This window comes from Sebastes fasciatus, chromosome 16 (assembly GCF_043250625.1).
Source record: "Sebastes fasciatus isolate fSebFas1 chromosome 16, fSebFas1.pri, whole genome shotgun sequence".
In the NCBI taxonomy this organism is placed as follows: domain Eukaryota; kingdom Metazoa; phylum Chordata; class Actinopteri; order Perciformes; family Sebastidae; genus Sebastes; species Sebastes fasciatus.
The window spans coordinates 22100989-22123580 of record NC_133810.1 but is presented as its reverse complement, the minus strand read 5'-3'; the positions used below and the strand labels follow the sequence as shown (position 1 = coordinate 22123580).

Genomic DNA, 22592 nt, shown 5'->3' with positions numbered 1-22592 from the left:
TTTTACTGTAGGTTGGTTATTCTAGATTATCATTAAACAACAAAGCAGAAAATATCTCCTCCATGAGCCTCAATGAATAATCAGTCTCCCTGCTGTTGGTATCATTTGTCAACATGGCAACACCTCTTTTCATTCTTCAGATTTCACCGTTACACATTTATCATAGATTATCATAAATACCAAGGCTGAATAATCAAATGTCCCGGGGCCCCTAACAGCTCCAGATTTACATGTGTCAACTGGTGTATTCTAATTTATCTATGAATCAATTATATCATATTTCAAGTAGCCTACACTTATCATTTATTTGAAAATATTTGGGGATGTGCACCACAATAATAAGTATACAGACAATACAACAATGTAAAATAAGTAAAAGTCCTATAATAAAAACAATAAAAATATTTTCAGCAAAACTGTAGATGGCCCATGTCATAGTATGTTAGAATGACCATTTAGCGGCAGGATGATGCACTGGAAAGAGATGCCAAGGCGGTGGTAAAGTGGTAAGGTGTACCAAATCATGTGGTGTTTATTGAAAGCATGGCAACAACACAGGTAGAGACCTAACTAGCAACATAAACTGGCACATTTTATACTGTGTCACTGGTATACTTCATTGGATGCTTCCACCTGTGTTCTCAAAATATTATCACATGGCTAATTACCAATTTAACACAATATTTACAATGATCTATTTACTGCTATTTACACACAAAATAAACCCATAAACTAATAACCCTATAGTCTCCTCTCCAATCAGTCTCTCCCGGAACGTTGTGTTGGCTTTCGTACACCTGGTGGACTCTTTTGGCAGAACACCCCGGAGCAGACACGTGGCAGAACAGGTAAGTGTTTATGCAAACAACTTCAACAATATTCGCTAAATGTATACACTAGCACACACGTTTACACCTCGATATTATAGCACATAGATGCAAAAAAACAACTCAGCAGAACCTCATTTTAACCAAGACGCAGAAGTTAGCTTCCGATTCTTAGCTGATGTTAGCAACTAATGTTAGCAGCTATTGTTGTACAATTGTTTAGTTTCGTCAGCAATCCTTAACAATGGGTAGCCTAAGTTAAAACTGAGTGTTTAACAGTGACTTTAACAGCTGTTCCCCATCAACTTCTCACACAACTTCATCTGAATTTATTATTAATTTGTGGGGTTTTGTTTAGGACACTTCTCGCTGTCTCCCATGCTGAAGTACCACTCTCCGCCTTCACTGTTATTAATGCCCTTGCGGGGGGGCTGTTTTACAAAAAAAAGGTCTTATTAAACGCTGTTTAATAAGTGATATCAAAATCAGAAATACTTTATTGATCTCCGGTGGAAATTACAGTTGTTCCATTTTAGAATGAAAATATATATATATAAACATAAGGAAGAAAAATAGAAATAACAATAGAGATGAAATGTAAATATGTGTGCACTGCATTATCAAAAATAAATGCAAATATAAAGTTATCTATCAAAGAAATCACAAACTCAAATATAGGACACATCAGATTACTGCATACCATTTAATTTTTTAATTGATACATTTTTACAATTTTACATTTTTAGTTAAAGAGACTGTTTGTAACGTCTTACAAGTATAAATCAACCCGGGTCGGTGTCCCATGCGCACTTGCGTGTGGCTACGCTGTTCAGACAATACTCCAACACAAACTAAACGGAAGCACCAAAACCGCAAAGTTGTATCTAGTGAAGCCCCTCTGTTAAACAGTGTTGGCCGCGGTCGGAGGACGCGGGGGAGACCGTAGCTTTGGTCTCCAGGGCCGGAGTCTCTACTGTACTCTGCTCCTCTGCTCCTCTGCCTGCTTGCCTTTACTCAGCTCGCTCCACCTCACGTGCATGCGTGCACACTACACACTGCAGAAGACTTCGTAGCTCTGAGAATATCTAGTGAATGTACAGTGGATGTTTGTGCAGAAATAAATGCTGCAGCTCCTCCAGACCAACAGAGGTTTCCCGTGTCTTGTGAAGTGACGGGGCACCGCAGGGAGAAACGTCATCATCTCTGACCGGGTGCCGGTGTCTTCCCTGTTCCCTCCGGCTGCGGTCGGGAGGCTGAGGCAGGAAAAGCCAACACTAGGATCAGCAGTTATTCATGGAGAGACCTTTGTCTGGTCAGCTAACATTACTGCCAAGCAGGTGAAATATAGAGTGATATTGTGGTTTTAGCTGACGTGTGTCGCCTCACTGTTTTGACGGATGCTCACTCAAATTCACGTAGCGCGTGCACACGGGCGAGCGCGAGCAACAGGACACTGACTTTCATTGACTTAACGGCCACAGGTTTCGCTGTTACAACCAATTTCTGATTCTTACAAACAGTCCCTTTAATACAAAAAAAAGTTCCATGTTCTGTCACCTATTATTCCATTATTTTCCTGATGTTTTAGATTTTTGCTGAGATATCGTTTCAGTATGGAGATATTTTGGCAGGGTAGCGTCTCTTGAGTGCATTCACACCTGTACTTAGAGCTGTCCACTTGTGATTGGATCACCATTGATGCATGTTAATGCCAGGTCTGAACAGGACCTAGACTTACTTTATAACAGATGGAACAGGCGACAGCTGGATCTTTTTGCAGGTTTATTTGGAAAACTAAAGGTAAAAAAAAAAGGTGCAAACATGGTTTAAAAACAGATGTGCTTACAGCTGGCTGTACCTTGAGGTGCTCAGCTTGCTCGGCGTGTTTCTGTTTCTGTGTATTGCTTTTGTTCAAGGTAAAGTTTATATTGAACCCAGAAGCACATGTCGTCACAAAGGGCTTCACAGGCCCACACATATGCAAAGGAAATATTGCTCCTAAATGAAATATTTTGATATCTTAAACTTTTCTCAGGAAAACTGGCAGGGAGTCCATCTTATGACAATCATCCCATAACTATTATTAATACAACTCATGTCCCCCTCTAGATCAAGGACCCTAATACTGCATCCAACAACACAGCCAGTACTGCATGTTTTTTTCTGGATGGAGTGAGGAGATTTGGATGGCCTTACAAGTGAGTATTGCTGCTGTAAATGTACTTAGAATCATGTTTAGTATCCCTTATCCAACAACAGAGTGTCGTTACACCAGGCAGGCAGGCACACAGCTGACAACCTGCTAAAGGAAACTAAATATGCGGTGGAGAGTTTCTGGGAAAGTGTCTGCATGTCCGCGACACTACACGCAGCACCATGGCTGCTAACTCTCCCAGTCGGGTGAACTGGGGACTCAGCAGACACACTGCAGGTGGCGCACCACTACATGAGACACACTAATCTTGTCAGTTAACAGTTAATAATCGGTTAACGAGGGTCGGTTATCGGTTCTTTTATTTATTTATTTTTAAATTAACATCCCTAAGAAGTATAAAACATGTTATATGTTTTTTTACACAGATATCATATGAAATAAGAAAACCTAAGGAATCCCTTGGTACCAACCATGTCATGCTAGCTTGTCGGGAAGGAGGCTAAATAACGCTCCAAATTTAGGCTACATTTTGGTGAGGAAAAACTTGCATGGTCATCTTCAAAGGGGTCCCTTGACCTCTGACCTCAAGATATGTGAATGGAAATGGGTTCTGTGGGTACCCACGAGTCTCCCCTTTACAGACGTATCCATTGCCCGATACTGCATGTGATGATAATCACATGCAGTATATGTGTAATTTTCGCTTATTCTAAAAATGATGTTTTAATATTGCTGCATACTGGGGTCTTGGAATTACATAAATAGGGTATCACTTTAAAGCTGAGAGTCTTTGGATCCAATAAGCCCAATTGTATTCTATGGTGTCAAAACAGTCTCATAAGTATTCACAAACAAATGTCAAGTAATGTAACTTTTAAACCACAATTTACAAATAAAGGCAGAATGATTTGTAACTGTAAACCTGTATCTGTGCTTCTGATTTAAAACTTGTATATCATCATTTATACATCAACTTAGCATTTTTCAAAGGAAATATATTTGTGAATCTCCACCTGCTTGTGTTGATTCTTTTGAGACTCTTTTACCGTGCTGTTAAACACATATCCACAAATAGAGGGAGCGTGTGACTCGTAAAATGTCATGTGACTTGTGTCTCGTAAAACACAATACACAAATATATTGTAAATCTTTATCTGTATCTGTGCTTCTAATTTACAACTTGTATATCATTTGTAAATAAACACAAACACTCTTTCAAATACATTGTTGTCAAGTCAAACTGAAGGTTCCAGGAAGTTAAGCTTCTTAAATATTAATAAATATCAATGAAGAAAATAATATAAATAGAAAATAAATAAATCAGAAAGTAATTTGTAAATGAATAAGTCCACTAGCAAAACTGAGTGCTCAGGAAGTAAACCGGATGGAGCAAATTGACCTAATTATGTAGTAGTCCATTTGTTTGTGGCGATAGTTTGACTCTGCTTTGTAGAAGATCGCTTGTTTGATTCTGCCGATTGTTTGTTTTGAGTCCATTTGAATATCCGGTAGATAACACAGTGAGAGGCACGGTGAACTGTGACGATCGAGCGCTAAAAGGGTGTTGATTGTTGGTTGATTGTTTGTCAAATGCAGGTATATCCTGATTAACATTCAGTCACAAATGTGGTGAGAAGTACATGGGCTTATGGGAAATGTTGTTTACTATTATTGCGTGATTTAATATTTCCTCAAACGTAATTATAAAATACGTTGTGTTTAAATAAATAATTTCAAATAGTAATTAAATTAAATAATATAATACACATATACATATTGCCTTTATGTTGAGGCAAAAGCTGTGGCAGCAGTGGGCACTTGCTTATTTGCATTTAACATGAGACATTTAACACGAGTGTGTGTATTGAATTAAATAAGGATTAATGATTTTTGCAAAGTATCAAAAAATGCATTTGTTCTTATTTACACTTATTTTGTAATAATGTGTATATTTTCTTTTCTGTATTTTTTTTTCTATTTCAAAGGTTTTTCACCTAATGATTAATGGCTAATAATAATTCCTAAATGAACTGAACTTTAAACTTAACCTACAAAATAAAGGAGGAAAAAAGGAAAAGCTGTTTGTCATTGAGTGGATTCCAGTTAAAAATCTTCGAGTTGTTGTTTCAATCTCTCAAGTTGGGATACTGCACATATTTGAACAATAACTTGACAATTGTCATATTTATACTAAAACATCCCCATTTGCAAGGCTTAATAATATTCACAAACCTTATATTCATTTGTGACTTGTCAACTTAGCATTTTAAAATGGAAATGTATTTGTGAATCTCAACTGATTCCTGTGGATCCCTTTGAGACTGTTTTACTGCTCTAGCTTGTGTGTCAGAAAAAAATCAAAGTGTAGGGAAGAACCAGCTCTCTCCAGTAGGTGGCAGTAATGCAACATTTATGGATGCCAACCACTGTTAAACTAAACCGAGGACAAGGCAATTTATCTATATAGCACATTTCAGCAACAAGGAAATTCAAAGTCCTTTACATTGTAAAAGGACATTTAAATACAATTTAAAAACATTCATTAAATATCTAAGACAATAGAAAATTAAAACAAGTTAAAATAGAATAAGATAGGGATAAAATACAAGATTAAAGTTACAGTGCAGTGTAAGAAATTATTTAATAAAAGACAGTAGTAAACAGAAAAGTCATCAGTCTTGATTTAAAAAAATTGAGAGTTGCAGCTGACCTGTGGTTTTCTGGGAGCTTGTTCCAGATAAACTGGGAAAAAAAAGTTTGTAAACTTGTGTTTGGTCGATTATTTCTCTGTTGCTACAATGCTAATTGGCATTGTATTTTACATCGTTGGAAAGCCTGTTTATTTACCTTCACAATGATGTCCAACTTGTAAGGATCATGCATTTGTGGGATGAGCAGCACAGCTGATTATGTGGGTAACGCCCATGAAAAATTTGCCAAAATGCTCTGCCAGTGTTAAACAGTGTATTCTCATAAGGCTACCAAGAAGCCTGCAATGATTGCCCTTCACCGTCAGGCCCGTTTGCGCTGGTGTCGAAAACACAGACAATGGAACCTGAACATGTGGGCGATGTCATGTCATATATTACATGAGTCCAGATTCTGTCTGCCAAAGTTGGATGGCAGGGTCAAAGTATGGAGACGACGCGGTGAACATGCTGATTGTTGCACCGATGGAGTAACAGCTTTTGGTGGGGGCAGTGTCATGGTGTGGGGCGGCTTCTCCCTCACTGGCAAAACAAGGCTTGTCATCATTGAAGGCCATCTCAATGCAGTGAGATATGAGGATGAGATTCTGCAGCCAGTGGCGATCCCATATCTCCACAATCTGGGACCTAACTTCATCCTCCATGATGACAACGCTCGCCCCCACAGAGCCAGGGTTATCACAGACTACCTCCACAATGTGGGAGTAGAGAGAATGGAACGGCCTGCCAAGAGTCCACACCTCAACCCAATTGAACACTTGTGGGATCAGCTTGGGCGTGCTGTACGTGTTAGAGTGACCAACACAAACACGCTGGCTGACCTGCAACCAATCCTGGTTGAGGAATGGAACGCCATCCCACAGCAACGTGTGACCAGGTTGGTGACCAGCATGAGGAGGAGGTGCCAGGCTGTTGTGGCTGCGTATGGATCTTCCACCGCTACTGAGGCTCCTGACGGTGTATGAATAAAGTGTAAAATATCCAGCATGTCTTGTTTGTTCCTTGTTACTGATAGAGAGTTCAATCATCCAATCCACCAAACAACTCAAAACAAGAGTCAATACCAACAGGAGAATACACTGTTTACCATTGGCAGAGCATTTTGGCAAATTTTTCTTGGGTGCTACCCACATAATCAGTTGTGCTGCTCATCCCACAAATGCATGATCCTTACAAGTTGGACATCATTGTGAAGGAAAATAAACAGGCTTTCCAACGATGTAAAATACAATGCCAATTAGCATTGTAACAACAGAGAAATAATCAACCAAACACAAGTGTCCGAAAACTTTTTCCCCTGTTTATTTCAGTTCTTGGATATGGATGTCATTACTGATATGTCCTTCATAGGCTGTCCTGATTTTGTAAAAAATCGGCATTGGCCGTAAAAAAAACGATATTGGTTGACCTCGAGTAAACGCCAACAAATATGAATTGAAGCGGATATTTCTTTAGATAATAACATGCTGTGTATTTTCGAAATGATGAGGCCTACATCTATCTTTTTTCAATACATTTTGACTTTTACACTGAGGAATGAGACAGCGGCACACACGGCGGTGGCGCATTAATAATATGTATATATGTATGTTTTTTTAATAATTAATATAGGCTATAGAACAAGCTTATAAATGATGCATATATAAGGGCATGGAGAGAAAAGATGTAGAGACACGACACCGACCATGCGGTCACTTTTCATGTCAACACACACGAAGCAGATGAATGATTTTTTTGCGTAGTTTTTGCCTCAGACAGGCGACTTTTCACGGCCTTTTTAATTAAGTTCTGAAGGCTGAACCTGCACTCTGATGCCACACTGGAGACTGGGATTACCAGCTCTCTGAACGTGGGATTTCCCGATCCTGAACTGGGGGCCTTCGGAGAGCGTCTGTGACCACTACGGGTCACAGAGCGGTGACGATGCAGCAGGACCGTGGCGCCGGCAGGATTCTGTTTCATAGTACGCACAAGAACCGCCCGCCCGCTTACCTTTAACGACTATAGTTCTCATGAGCGCACATAGGGCCTTGCAGTCTACTCAGCGAGCAAGTGAGAGATTGATTCATGTTTTTTTGCACTAATGTTACCGATACAGCACCACCATAAAACTCTGATTAGCCACACATTTCAAAGACCAGCCAGAACAGTCAGCTATAAAATAGGTTACAATATATCCAGAAGCGCCTTAATATTCCTTTAGACCCTGGGGCTACGGACGTTTGGAAAGCCCTTCCCTCCCTTCACAATATGCCACGTCAACATTAATTGACGCACCTCTGTCTATGGACAGCGACATATAGTAAACAGATTGCCCTCCCAATCAGTAAACAGAATATAAAAGGGCTGGGGCTTCTGGCGCCATAGCCCAGAGAAACGTGCAATAAAAGTCGACATTAAGCGCAAAAGCTACAGATTCCCTCATTTCCTGAAATCCCTGCAGCATCTGAAGGCAGCAGATCTGATAAATTTGCTGTCTCTGAGCAGTGCCGTGCCAGAGCGCAGTGCTGTTACGCACGGCCGTTTACCGTTTACCTTTATTAAATTGCCTGAGAAGGACACCAGGCTGCTACAGTATAACCATACAGACCTCTACACACACCAGACTGGTCAGTTATAACTCGATATTCTACTGTTTTATGGAGGAGACGTCATTTTGCACGTTGCGCTGCTGAACATACATGAACCGAAATAGAAGGTGCGTTTAGAGAAGCCCACATTTTATTTACTGCTGCTCGCCGTCCATTGTATTGACCCATGTATGTTGATCTGCCTCTGACATAATACCTTTCCTGAGAGTTTTGAAACTCGGTGTATTGACTGGGTAAAGCTGCAAAATGAATAGCCCTTCTTTGGATAAATAAAGTTGTCTTGATCTGAATCGGAAAGTCTGTGCGCCTAGACCTACCATCTTACGCATAGGAATTATTATTCAAATTTCAATTGAGGGTGCAAAATATTAAACTGAACGGACAGCAAGCAGACGACGAGGATATATTCGCTGAGTTTGAAAAAAAAAAGTATTGGATTAGAATCACAGACTCCACCTTTAGTATTTCATTATTTGACATTTTAATGGGCAATAAAAAAAAGTTTAAAAAAATTTACAAATGAAATATTAATTCATCAATAAATAGTTCAAATTAAAAAGGAATTTACAAAAACACAATAAAATAGTCAATAAGTACATCATTTAAAAATACATTAATGAATTCATAAATAAATAATGGAATTTAAAATTCTATTTTAAAATGCAGTTTAAAAAGAGAAATAAATAACTGGATTCACAAATTGAATTAAGAATACAGGTTTAGATCAATACACAAGGTAGAGGCAGGACCAGAATTAATCAAGTCTTTACTAAGCCAAATAGACAGGTTAAAACCAGGTCAGCCAGCTACGTCCAGAATCAGAGAGTTTGCCTAGCCTAGCCTATTGCTCTTGAGTCTTTACTATAAACACAACATGCACAACAGGTCCCCAGATACTCTGTCATGACTTTCATGTTGAATTACTGCTGATTTATTTCAAATAATTTGATGGTAAATTGATAACAAATTCACATTCAATTCTATATATTCAAATATTAGGAGAAAACTCAAAATTCAAGAATTAAGTCTTGATAAAAAAAATTCTTGAATCATTACATTAGCTACCAGGTCTTCTATTAGTTTTGGTTTCGCACCTCCGATGAAGAGCAGCGCACAGCTGCTTTTAAATCCCAAGGGCCTTATTTTAACGATTACATGCTATTTTAGCATATCATTATTAAATAATGTTTATGAAAAAGTATTTTTTTTATAAATTTTGAGGTAAATATTGGGGTAATTTGGCAGTAATTCCAAAGACATTTCAAATAGGTTACTTGCCAATTATCACCTAATTGCCATGAAATTTGCGGACCTGTAAAATGAAATGTTACCATAAATTGTTCTAACTCAAGTGGATGGCGGAGTTCAAACCACAACTACATGTATAACGACATGATAGGGGCGAACGATATCATTAAGATCACTTTCAGAGTGATTGGATATTGATTGTCTGTCAGCGTTTCTATCGTTCATCAATATAAATATTCAATGCTGCATTTAGTTTTCATGAACCTCCTGTGTGAGAGAATGATCTGGTATTTGAGTTAAGTTTTTTGTGGATTCTGTTGTATGGATACTAATTTCAAAATCTGCTGTGTCACAGGGTAAAAGGTGACCAGTTGAAAATGCCGACATTGCCCGGATGATATTCACTGGCACAGGATGTGGAAGACTTATAAGTGGAAAGAGCGTGCACAACCAGAGGTGAAGTATTCCTTTTGCAATAATTATCTAATTACCTCAAGATCCAGCATGTCCTGGTATTGTTGGTGTGCCCTTCATTGTGACATTTACTCCAATTGAACTGCTGTTTGGCTAGATCAAGGCGCACCCAGTAGCATAAGCTTATGGCCGGGGTCCCCCATTTGCAAGATGTCTTTAAGACCCATTGACAATACTATGTGAAATATTTTTAAAATAAAACTTGGCATAGCAAATACGATTCTGATATCTTGGATATTATAAACTAGATTTATTAGATGGACAAACGTTTATTATGACATATTACACAGGATGGATCCCTCGACATCTCAGATAATCTTCATCTCTTCTGTGCTCAGTACATCTTCCTCCCGAGACTCGAGGCTGATTAGTTTTCTGCTGGCTGGAATGATCATCCCATCAGGACAGAGGGTTGCCTTTCCCCGAACCAGCTGTGGGAGCTCGGGATGCTGCAGCACGACATCTGAGGAGAATGTGTTAGTTGAGTAATCTTGGCAATGATATTGTTGTTCTGCCTCTAAATATCATTTTCTCAATCTACGTACTAATAACACTATCTTCTCTTGGTTTTAGGGGATCCGAATTGAGGATATTGGAGAGCTCCGGGCTATTCCAGGTATATGTACATGTATGTACACGTATGTATGCATGCACACACGTGTGTACACACACGTATGTATGTACCAGATATTTGCCCGATGTCAATTCATTTTCTTGACACAAATAAATATGTTTGATGTCATAACTTGAATGTCTTTATTATTATTGTCCAGTGACTTGAGTCTATGTCATAGTCAAAGTAAATAGATATGATTTGTACTTGAGATCATAGATATATATACGTAGATGTCGCTTCAGCCTGTTGCAATACGTCAACGTCGCTGCCATACTGGGGAGGTCAGGACTGGCCTGTAAACACCAAGGCCTATGGAAAGGAGGATGGGTCACGCGTCATATTTTGGGGGTATAACACATGCGCAGCAAAATCTGGCCTGCAATCGAGCCAATCCCAACGCACGACCGCAGCTTCAGTTAGACTGCGCATGTGTTAAACCTCATACCCCAAGACCCATGTCCGTCCATGACCCAGCCTCTGTTCCATAGGCCTTGGTAAACACAAGTGAACCGGGGAGCTGCGTTTTTTTTTGGGATAAAAAGCACTATAACGTCAACATTTCTCAACTGATATCAATGAGTCGTTTTAATATTCAAGGATTTATGATCTACGACGTGAAGCAGAAAAAGAACGTTTTGTCTCCAGTTACTTGAAATCTCGATACTAGGCTATAATCGCTGTTGGATACTTGAGTGTCTATATCAACATTAGGCTTAATGTTACATGAACTGATGAATTACTTATGTGGTGGAAAATAAGTCCTTTGTCATAAGGAATGGTTTGTTGATATGGCTTTGGCTTATTTCTCTTTTTTAATACTTGTGGAGACGTCCCTATATAATATATTAGACATAAAGATCTATCAACTATATCATTCATTTTGGTCGAGAATTAGGTAACAATAACAAACGCTAGCGAGCTCTCATCTGATGAACTACAGACGCAAATGTTTTGTAAAGATGTAACTAAAACTGTAACGTTGATGTGAAAAATTCTTCTAAGAAATGATAACTACCTATTGAATCACACCATAACAACAGACAGACCGACCGACCGGTGATCCATGAATCAGAAGTTTTTTTGGGGGGGGAGGAATCTAACTTACATTACTCCTATGGGCAGAAATATGTGTCACTAGAAACTGAATTTCAATCATTTATACTTGAATAATTGCATTAAAAACTGAATTTAAATCACAATTTTAATTTGTATTCCTTAACTTGAATTTGAATTGCATAATTTAAAATTGAATTTATTGGTTTGGAACTGAATTCCAATAAACTTGAAATTGAATGTAATGTCATGATATTTAATTCAGTTGCTCTGAAACTGTATTTGATCCTCAATGCAAATTCAACTCTCTATACTATACTCTATACCACATTCAGGTCTTATACATTAATTCAAATTCAATTTACTGAAACACATATCCGGTCATCGAGGAAGAGCAATCGAGTGCAGATTCACACAACTACCAGTCCGTGTAGCCTACATTTTGATTTGGTTTAATGATTAAATCCTGCATCCAAAGTGGCAGAAAGAAAGGTCCATCTCTGCGAAATATGACAGCTAAATAGCTTTGTAAATAGCGATATGAGGCACTGAATTTGATGAATTTACTTTTTATCAGACCACGGCCTTTTTAAAAAAATAAATTATTTACTGCTTTCCTGCAGCACTGGAAGTAAATAATGCCTTGAACGTTAATGCAAACAATTCCTACAGGTTCCTACAGGTGTAATTCAAGTTAAAACTGAATTACAGATATCTCTGTCATTTTGACAAGTCAGAATGACGTTATAGATATCTTGAATAAAAATTCTGACAGTCATAATGTAATTACGACTAGGCAAACTGCCTTTGTTGATATCTTTAATGTTAATCCGGATAGTCAAGCTTAGCTAATAGATGTTAAAATAGCTTGCTATACTGTATTACCACGATATATTTGAGGATATTTGCAATTGCATGGTTTCTAGTCATAATTCTAATTGTAGATATATGAAATTGCATTTTTATTAGTCATAATGCCAATTGTGGATATCCATAATGACATTTTTACTAGTCAAAATGTATTCTAGATATTCAAAATGACATGGATATCTGGAATAGTTTTTCAGGTGGATATCTGAAATTAAAATTTTGACTGGTAACAATTAGATTGTAGATATCTGAAATGGGAGTTTTCCTAGTAAGAAATCCATTGCAGATATCCAGAATGTTCATTCTAGATATCAAAAATACAATTGTAGATATCTGTAATTGACAGCCCAATACACATCAATGACAAAAGTGACAAGTTTTCCTAGGATGTATGACATTGTGAATATCTGTGGTGACAATTGTAGATAGAAAAATGTTATTGGGGGTATCTGAAATCTTAATTTTGACGAGGAAGAATTGAATTACGGATACCTGCAATATATAGCCAGTCTAGCTATTAAATGTTAAAACAGCTTGCCATATGGCTCCACACACACCTCCCTCACCTGTTAGATCAGGAGGAGGGCGAGATGAAAGGAAAACTTTACAGCTCGGCGCCCGGATATTTTTCATTTCACTGGGTCTTTAATCCCTGAAAAAGGCCTTCTGAAGGGATTTTTCAGTTTTTAGTGACCTAAACTTTTTTTTTTTCTATTTTTTTTTACTTTGGGCAGTTTACTGCTTACCTTTGTAGCATTTAAAGTTATTCACTAGACGGGATCTATAAAAACTGGAAAAATGGGGGTATTGTAAAACTTTGACCGGTAGTGTAAGTGTGTGCACATTTTGTGTTATAGACTTTTTTGTTGCTTCTGAAAGATCATAGTTTACAGGTGGTACCTGGATTCTTTGACATGAGGTACTTGACCCAAAAGTTTGAGAACCACTGTCTTATCTCAGGTCATGGAGTGTTGAAGGAGTCTACTGAAGCGTACAAACCTAGAAATGCTCATCTTGTGTTTTGAAGTGGAAGGCTTGAAGTCATCATTGCTGCAATGAAAAAACGCAAGAATGAGAGTTAAACCCATATCCTGTTACCTCAAATGTAAAAAGGTGTAAAATACATACCACATATAAAAAAATATCTTTAACCTCCACTCCCTCGGCCGACTTTACTGTCTTTCTGAGGCAGTAGCAGGCTCTATTTTAGAGCTATAGTGAAGGTATTTGTATCATATGAAACTAGAACTCCAAAGTTAGGCTAAATTTTGCCGAGCAAAAACTGGCATGGCCATTTTCAAAGGGGTCCCTTGACCTCTGACCTCAAAATGTGAATGAAAATGGGTTATGTGGGTACCCACGAGTCTCCCCTTTACAGACATGCCCACTTTATGATAATACCATGCAGTTTTTGGATGCAGTATAAATGTGTTATTTTCACCTGTTCCAAAATGGTTTCTGCATACTGGGGTTCCTAAACTGTTTTGGAATTGCATAAATTGGGTATCACTGGAAAGCTGATATGTATTCATGTGTGATGAGTTGTGTTAGTCCCCATAGTAGCCATTTCATTGTAGTGAGACCATTTTTTAAAACTTGACATCACTGTATTAATTAAATGACCTGTGGTGACCTTTAGGATAATCATGGCCTCATGAAACTTACATCCACAAGCTAGAGACCTAGAGCATTCAGAGGATGGATGGCTTTCCTAGGTAGATTGACAATAAGGGGTTTTTGAGCAGTTTCCAGAACAAAAGCGTTCGCCATCCAATCGCCGAAAAATTCAATTCTTGCAGAAATCTCCAAATGTCAAAAGTTTTTGATACCAAATCAAAGCATGACTTTTTCTATCGTGTTCCTCGAGGTCTTGGTGTGTTAATGTGGTATTTTGGAGGGATTTTTCATAATTTTTATCAATTCTTGAAGTGTAAATATTTTAAATTAATTAGATTTAGCACCAAATCTGTGTAACAAATGGTATCAACCCAAACATTGCTGCAACAACTCATGAGACATAATAGAGCATGGAATGGCTATCATATACTTCCATTATAATGTTCTAAGCCCTTATACACTTTCACAATTTATTTTAAATAATTAATAAATACATTTATTAATTAATTAACAATAAATTGTGAAAGTGTATGAGCTGCATCTCAAAGTAATCTTCAGGTTCCCAGCTTTCAGATGATGTACTACACTTTTATGTGGAATATACTGTTGACCTGCTATCTCCCCTTAAAGACCCCCTATCGTTCCCTAAAAAAGAAAAAACGGGTCTATAAAAAGAGGGTTGGAAGGGGTGGAAATACTTTTCTTCTTCCATTCCTTCTGAGTGATATAGTATCTATCTATTCTATTATATCTATTTCCACTTAGTTGCTCCCAGCACAACACTGCATTATGGATCATGTATGCACATTAAATCAGTGCTACTAAATACTTGCGGCAAACATGCTGCAACACTGGATTAATGATTAAAATATAAATAATTTATTGCAATTAAACACACTGTGGTTAAAGCAGGAAAGTCAGTGGGCCTTAATGAGTCTGCATTGATCTGTGAATGAATGTGAGTGATTCTTACAATCTGCTTTCCAGAGCTGCTTTATAGGCTACTGTATGAAAAGCTCCTTCATGTTCATGAAATCCCTGCAGCATCTGAAGGCAGCAGGACATATGTTGATAAATCTGCGTGAGAAGTGCTGCGCCAGAGCGCAGTGCCATTACGCACGGGCCATTCACTGTGTTTACCTTTATCAAATCACCTGAAAACTACACCAGGTTGTTACAATATAACCATACAGACCTCTACACACATCAGACTGGTCGGTTATAACTCTATATTCTGTTTTTGTGAAGGAGACGTCTGGTTACTAGGGTACATCGTAGTCTTTTTTTTAGCAAAAGTAGCATCTTGTGTTTTATCCTTGAAACACATTGCAGTGCAAACGCTGTTGTGTAACATTAATTACTAAACTATGTGACCATGTACGTTATTTCTATCGTTAATATAGGCCTAGTAACTGATAGAAAATCATCTTCCATCTGTCTTTGGGTGCAGATTTGTGGTGATGTGTGTGATGTGTTCATGTCGCAACGCTCTGAACAATCAACATTTCCATTTGCTGAGCTGTTATTATGAGGCTACATTTGACTGTGAATAAAAAATAAAGAAATTGATTTGGTGAAACATCTAACATATAACATCTAATCATATAGCCTATGATTAGGTTGAACAGATGCTATTTTAGCAATAATTCTAATGTATCTCAGCTCGTCACATAGTTTAGTAATAAGGTTACACAACAGCGTTTGCACTGCAATGTGTTTCAAGGATAAAACACAAGATGCTACTTTTGCTAAAAAAAGAAAGAGCCTATGATGTATCCGAGTAACCAGACGTCTCCTTCATACAAAAACAGACTATAGAGTTATAACCAACCAGTCTGATGTGTGTGGAGGTCTGTATGGTTATATTGTAACAACCCGGTGTAGTTTTCAGGCGATTTGATGAAGGTAAACACAGTGAACGGCCGTGCGTAATGGCACTGCGCTCTTGCACGGTACTTCTCACGCGGATTTATCAACATATGTTCTGCTGCCTTCAGATGCTGCAGGGATTTCATGAACATGAAGGAGCTTTTTATACAGTGGCCTACAAAGCAGCTCTGGAAAGCAGATTGTAAGAATCACTCAAATTCATTCACAGATCAATGCAGACTCATTAAGGCCCACTGACTTTCCTGCTTTAACCACAGTGTGTTTAATTGCAATAAATGATTTACATTTTAATCATTAATCCGTTGTTGCAGCACATTTGCAGCACGTATTTAGTAGCACTGATTTAATGTGCATACATGATCCATACTGCAGCGTTGCCCTGGGAGCAACTGAGTGGAAATAGACAAACTGTATTACTCAGAAGGAATGGAAGAAGAAAAGTAGAGGAGGTAGACCTAAAAAAAAATCTCGCGCTATGGTAGGTGTCACAGGGAAGGCTGGCTGCTGGTCCCTCTGGTACAGTGCCATCCTGTCCCGGTGCAGTACCCCTGTGCGTCCTCTGGGTGCCAGTTTGGCACGATACACAACCTGCCCCACTCTCTCGACCACATAGCAGGGACCAATCCATGTACTGTCCAACTTAGGAAAGCAGACCTTCACTCTCTTGGGTCCATAAACCCAGGCAAGGTCCCCAGCCTGAAAGTCCTGACCTTTGACGTGTGCGTCGTAGCCTCGCTTTTGACGGACCCCGGACTGTTGTGATTGATGCCGGGCAAAGCTGTGGGCCGTTTCCAGTCAGTCCTGTAACTGGCTGGCATATTCTGGCGCAGCCATGGCATCCGGTGCAATGGGCGCACCGGACGCCATTGCACCAGCTACATAGGCTAGCTCTGGTGGCGTTCTCAGCTCCCTGCACAACATCAACAATGCAGGAGTACAGCCGGTGGATTCTTGGACTGCACTGCGGCATGCCATGAGGATGAGGGGTATCTGCAGGTCCCAATCACTCTGGTCTGGGGCAGTGGTGAGGGCCAGCTGGGCACTCAAGGTCTGCATGAACCGTTCCACTAATCTGTCACTTTGTGGGTGAAGCAGGTTGGTCCTTGTCTTTTGGATGCCGAGCTGGTTGCACATCGCAGTGAACACCTGTGATTCGAAGTTCCGCCCTTGGTCTGAATGGAGCTGAGAGGGCATTCCAAAGTGGCTGAACATTCCTTGCACCAAGGTCTCAGCCACGGTCGTCGCCTCTTGGTCAGGATGGGGGTAGGCTTCGGGCCACTTTGTAAAGTAGTCAATGGTGACTAGCACATACTCTCTACTGGTACGGGGTAGTGGTCCCAACACATCGACTGCCACTCTGTCCATTGGTGCCCCTACACGATGCTGCTGTAAGGGTGCACGGGACTGACCTTGGGGGCCTTTACGGGCAGTACAGGCATCGTAGGGCGACAGTAGTCTTCACCATCCCTCCTGCTCTAGCCCCAATAGAATGTCTGTCTCAGCCTTCTCAATGTCTTTGTCACCCCAAAGTGACCAACTCCAGGGGATCCATGATGCACCTCAAGTACTTCCCCGCGGAGATTTTTGGGTCCAACCACTTGCCATCGCAGCACCTCTTCAGGACTCCTTCCTGCAGCTCCACTCCAGGCCATTGAGACCAGAGGCCTCTGACAGTGGCAGATTGGGCAACCAAATCTTCCCAGGGTGGCCGGATGTCTTTTTCCAGCCACCCTATGACCATTTCAAGATCAGGGTCCTTGAGCTGCAGTTCTCTCCACCCTCTCTCATTTTCGGGTAACAGGGCCCAACAGATCACCTTTCCAGTGTGCAAGTTTGCCGCTTCGCGTTCTTCGGCCTGTTTGCAGTGGTGACAGCCCGGGGCACATGGTCGGCGGGAGAGACTGTCTGCATTCGTGTGGCTTTCACCAGCTCTGTGCTGTATGGTGAACTCTGACGCCTGTCGGGGGTGAGGCTCGAAACCCTCTATGAGGATGTCTTCCACTGCCAGTGCTTTCTCTAGAGCTTCTTCCAGGGTCTGAGGGTCAGCCAGCCGGACCTGTTGCCGTAATGGGAGGGGTAGAAGGCCACGAATGAATGCCTCCTTGGTTAGCACCAAGCGTGTTGCATCATCAAAATCAGGGAATCCTCTTTGGGCGAGGTAGCCCAGCTCTACCGCCAACACTCCCAGCTTTTCTCCAGGTGCCCGCACTCGTTTGTTGAACCTCTGCCGCATCACAACTGCGGGGGTGGTGTTCCCAAAGCGTCTCACTAGGGCCCTAGATATAGCTTGTGGGTTCTCCAGTTCGGCCGCAGTCACATCCAGCAGTTCTTTCCTTGCCTCACCTTCCAAAGCCGAGATTAAATGGACAGCTCTCTCTGCAGGGGACCAGCCATTGGCTGATGCTAGAAGGCAGAACTGGGCCCAGTATGTCTCCCATGAAGTGAGTCCATCATAACGCCCAACGTTCAAGAGGGTGTCCCTGGGGGGTGGGGCCGGGGCCGTCTTTTGAAAACTCATCAAGGCTGTGGTAAGCGCAGTAGTCAGAGCAGGTATCAGGTCACCTGGTTGGTTAACGGCAGCAGATGAAATAACTGGGGCCGAGGTAAGGGAGCTACACTTGCCAAGTCTTCCCACAGGGTGGGTATCCGCACTGGCGCCATCACCGGAATGTTGGGTAGTTTTTGAACCCCGAAAATCAACAGGAACATTAGCATCATGGCCATTGCCTCTTGAGTTATTCGGAAAATTTCCAAAAGCACGATCCATTGCAATGCTCATTCTCTGCATAAAGCCATCTTCGATTGTAGCTGTAATGTCTTTCTCTAACTCTGGGATAGACTTTGGTTGGCCATCCATTTTACCTTCGGGAGCTGTCAGAGTGGTGACATCATCACTGACTGATTGGCCGATGCCAGGTCTGTGTGCAGCTAGATTGTTTACATCTGATCCTCCGGAGCATGGACTGGCGGTTGCTGCCAACTGGAACAGACTGTTTTTCATCACAGCAGGGACGTCAGTCAGCAATGTAGCGAGCGGTGAGTGAGTTGCTTTCCCCACTTTTCTCCTTACAACCGGGCCATCATCTGTTGGCTTCCTCATCGGTGTTTCTGAGGGGGTGTATACGGCGTAGAAGTCCGACTTTTCGATCTGTTCAGCCATCTCGTTCCTTCGGTGGTAGCTAGCTGTGGTAGCCAACTGTAGTGCGGGGAGTGGGGACGTGGGGAATCCCACTTCTGACACCAATATAGCGTTTGCGGCTCTGTAGCACCGCTGGCTAGCTAGCTAAATGATGAGGACAAGGTGGCTGAACTTTAACCGGAGAACCGGGTTGTATTAACCTAACATACAGGCTAACCCCGGGGTTGGAAGAGTGCCCAAAACAATAAAAGGCTGGTAGCCAAAAACTAGCTAATCTGCTAAACTGGCGGTAACATTCGTGGCGTCGTCCTGCAGCTCTCTCCTTCTGCTCTCCTCTTCCTCCCACACTCCCTTGCTCTCGCTGCCCCCTCCCCTCTTTTTCACCCTGACCTATCCAGCTTAACTAGGGCAACATCTCCCCATGTGTCTCTCTCATGTCAGTCCTACAGGGTCACTACAATATCTTAACATTAAATATGAGTAAATAAAATGGAATACAGCAAATCAATAACATACTAAACCTATTTTTGCACAACTATGTTTACATGACACAATTTCAGTCTTATAATATTAACAACAAATGACACAACGAAGCAGCAGTATTAAGTTTTAAAGCAGAATATTTACCGTCTTTTCAACGAACTCAAAAATGGTGGAAAATCCGTCTTCATCTTGGGCCCTCCCCTCTTGTTGGGCCGAGGCATCGGACGCTTAAAGCTTTGGGCACACATACAACATTACAACATCAGGAGCGCGTGGCGGCTGCGTGGCGGCTGCGTGGCATGGTGGCTGCGTAATACACGCGTCGGTTGTTCACACCAGCTGCCTGTCGGCTGCGTGTCGGCTGTGTGTCGGCTGCTGCTGTCAGCCCTTTCTTTCTACATAGAGTTTGCCTTTTAATGGCCATTTTACTTCATGATAAATGTGATTTATATTTATTTTAGACCAAGAAAGGTTAAGAAACGTGTGGTAATTTGTAAATAATAGTAATAATCCACAATTAAAACTCTATTATATTCATAAATGGAGCTCTCCAAGTCACTCTATGTTCTAGAACACTGTCCGGCACATATTTCAGAATAAAAGCCTTGTGTTAACAAATGAAGGAATTCTGTCCACAGAAAAATCGCTTGAGTGCTTTTGTTTCGAAATGAAAGCATAAAGTGTTGATTTAAACCCCATACTTTATCAATTCATGGAGCTCTCCAAGTCACTTCAAGTTCCTCATCACTGACTGCTCATATTTCAGAATAAAAGCCTCGTGTTAACAAATGAAGGAATTCGGTCCATAGAAAAAACGCCTGAGGGCTTTTATTTTAAAATGAAAGCAGGAAGTGTTGATTTAAAAATAAGTCTTTACTTTTTTTCATCTCCGTAACATATTCTACAGATAGACATCGAAACTGTAGTAAAGTCTTGCTGGTATGATGTCAATATACTGTCACTAGATCACCTTCACTGTCTATTGTTGCTGTGAGACGCAGCTGACACGCGAGAAAAATAAGCGAGACCTCTATTCTATAAAAAAGACGCAGCTAAGACGCAGCTGAGACGCCCGCATGAGACTTCTCATGCGGGCAGTGTGGCTGCTCTAACCTGTTAACAGGGACGCCAAAATAAAAAAACAACACGCCACGCAGCCGCCACGCGCTCCTGACATTGTATGTGAGTCCACGCTGTTAGTCGGCTCCTCACTCTGCACACATGACTGCAGTCCGTCTGTCCGTCGCACAACTTGACTTTTATCGACCACTTTAATCCTTTTTGGGAATGACTTTCCTTCTTCAAGCAGAGATGGCATCCACCCGAGCTTCCATGGCACCCGTGAACTTTCAGCAAACATTTTCCATGCAGTTACTACACCGCCGCTTCCAGCCATGGATGCCAGCACACCGGCCACTGATTGGCCTTCTTCATCCCCAGTGACCTCTTTACCTCCTGTTTGCACCACTAGCTCCCCCTACAGCCCAAATGAATATGACAATTCAGAGAGCCTCTCCATCATCCCAGTTATAAACTCTCCTCTACCAAAGTGCATTTGTCTAATCTAGGCCCAATTCCATACAAACCCTAGACTGTTTTATCAAGCAATCATCAAATTTTATTTGTATAGAACCTTTCACTCAGGTTAGTGCAGTTCAAAGTGCTTCCCAGATGACTGACATGCCAAAAGTGAGATGGAACCTGTGTGAACCGTGACAACAACAGAAAAGACAATGTGATCATTTCAGGCGATCCATGCGAGATAATAAGATGATAAAAATGTAATCAAATTAAATTAAAAGCTATAATAACAATAATGGTAGTAAAACAGTGTGAAGTAAAAACTACATTAATAAAATAACAATAAAATAGAATAAATCATACAACTTAAATACAATAAAATAGTGATTAATAAAGTAACAATGAAATAGATTACAATGATACAATAAAATAAGTGATTAATAAAATAACAACAAAAATAGAATAAAACTATACAAATGAAGTACAATAAAATAAGTGATTAATAAAATAACAACTTATACAAATAAAATAATAAAATAAGTGATTAATAAAATAATAATAAAATATAACTTTTTAAAACTTAAATACAATAAAATAAGTGAATAAAATAATAGCCATTCTTTTTTCATTGAATTAATGATTTTATAACCTAATACAGCTTGTTTTTATGCTTTTAATGGAGAAATAAGGTGGCAACGGCCAAAATGACGAACTTGAGACTTCAACTCAGTAGTCCACTAACCAAACCTCTTATATACAGTCTATGGCGGCGTTGGCTAATATACAATGCGATGCATAAAGTTGTAGTAAGGTGGACCTCAGAAATGGAGAACCAACTCGTTGATTTGTGGCAACAAAGTATCCATGTAGGAGTACCCTATTACTTACAGCAGCCAGAATACAACAATATTCAATAAATGGGCCTAGAGTCAATAAATATTTGATATAAAATGTACAATGCAATGTACAAAATGTATCTTTTATTATAAAGTAAATATCGCTACCCAATTATTAACGTGTGTAGTTAATACCAAAACCCAGTTGTGCCATATTTAAAAGGCCAAAGCCGACAGTCACTAGTAACAGAGTGCCCTTTGTTACAGATTGATGATTTATATTAGTGGATTATTATTACTGATGTAGGCCTATTAAAGTGCAAATAGCATTTACTGTTGTAGCCAGTCAAGGTGGAGCTAATTTTAACTACTTTATATACTGTTGGGCAGTTCAATCTCTAACAGTGCAAAAGCTCAAATCTTATAAAGACAATTCTGGCTATGATTGGGTCCTGAAAAGCCTATTCTCCTAGAACAAGCTAAAAACCACTTAGTTGGTGCACTTTCAGCCTGTTTTTAATTCAAATGTCTAAAGATTTGACTATCTTGAAATAAGAAAGCATA

General features: G+C 40.2%; 2 long non-coding RNA genes across 2 annotated transcripts; both read left to right on the top strand.

Annotated features, from left to right (window-relative positions):
- Nucleotides 1-502: 502 nt before the first annotated feature.
- LOC141752529 (uncharacterized) lies at nt 503-9964 on the top strand. Its single transcript, XR_012590265.1, has 3 exons — nt 503-848; nt 2937-3025; nt 9885-9964. It is a non-coding gene; the product is annotated as an uncharacterized LOC141752529 (long non-coding RNA).
- A 372-nt stretch (nt 9965-10336) lies between these two features.
- LOC141752530 (uncharacterized) lies at nt 10337-10748 on the top strand. Its single transcript, XR_012590266.1, has 2 exons — nt 10337-10479; nt 10577-10748. It is a non-coding gene; the product is annotated as an uncharacterized LOC141752530 (long non-coding RNA).
- The last annotated feature ends 11844 nt before the right edge of the window (nt 10749-22592 follow it).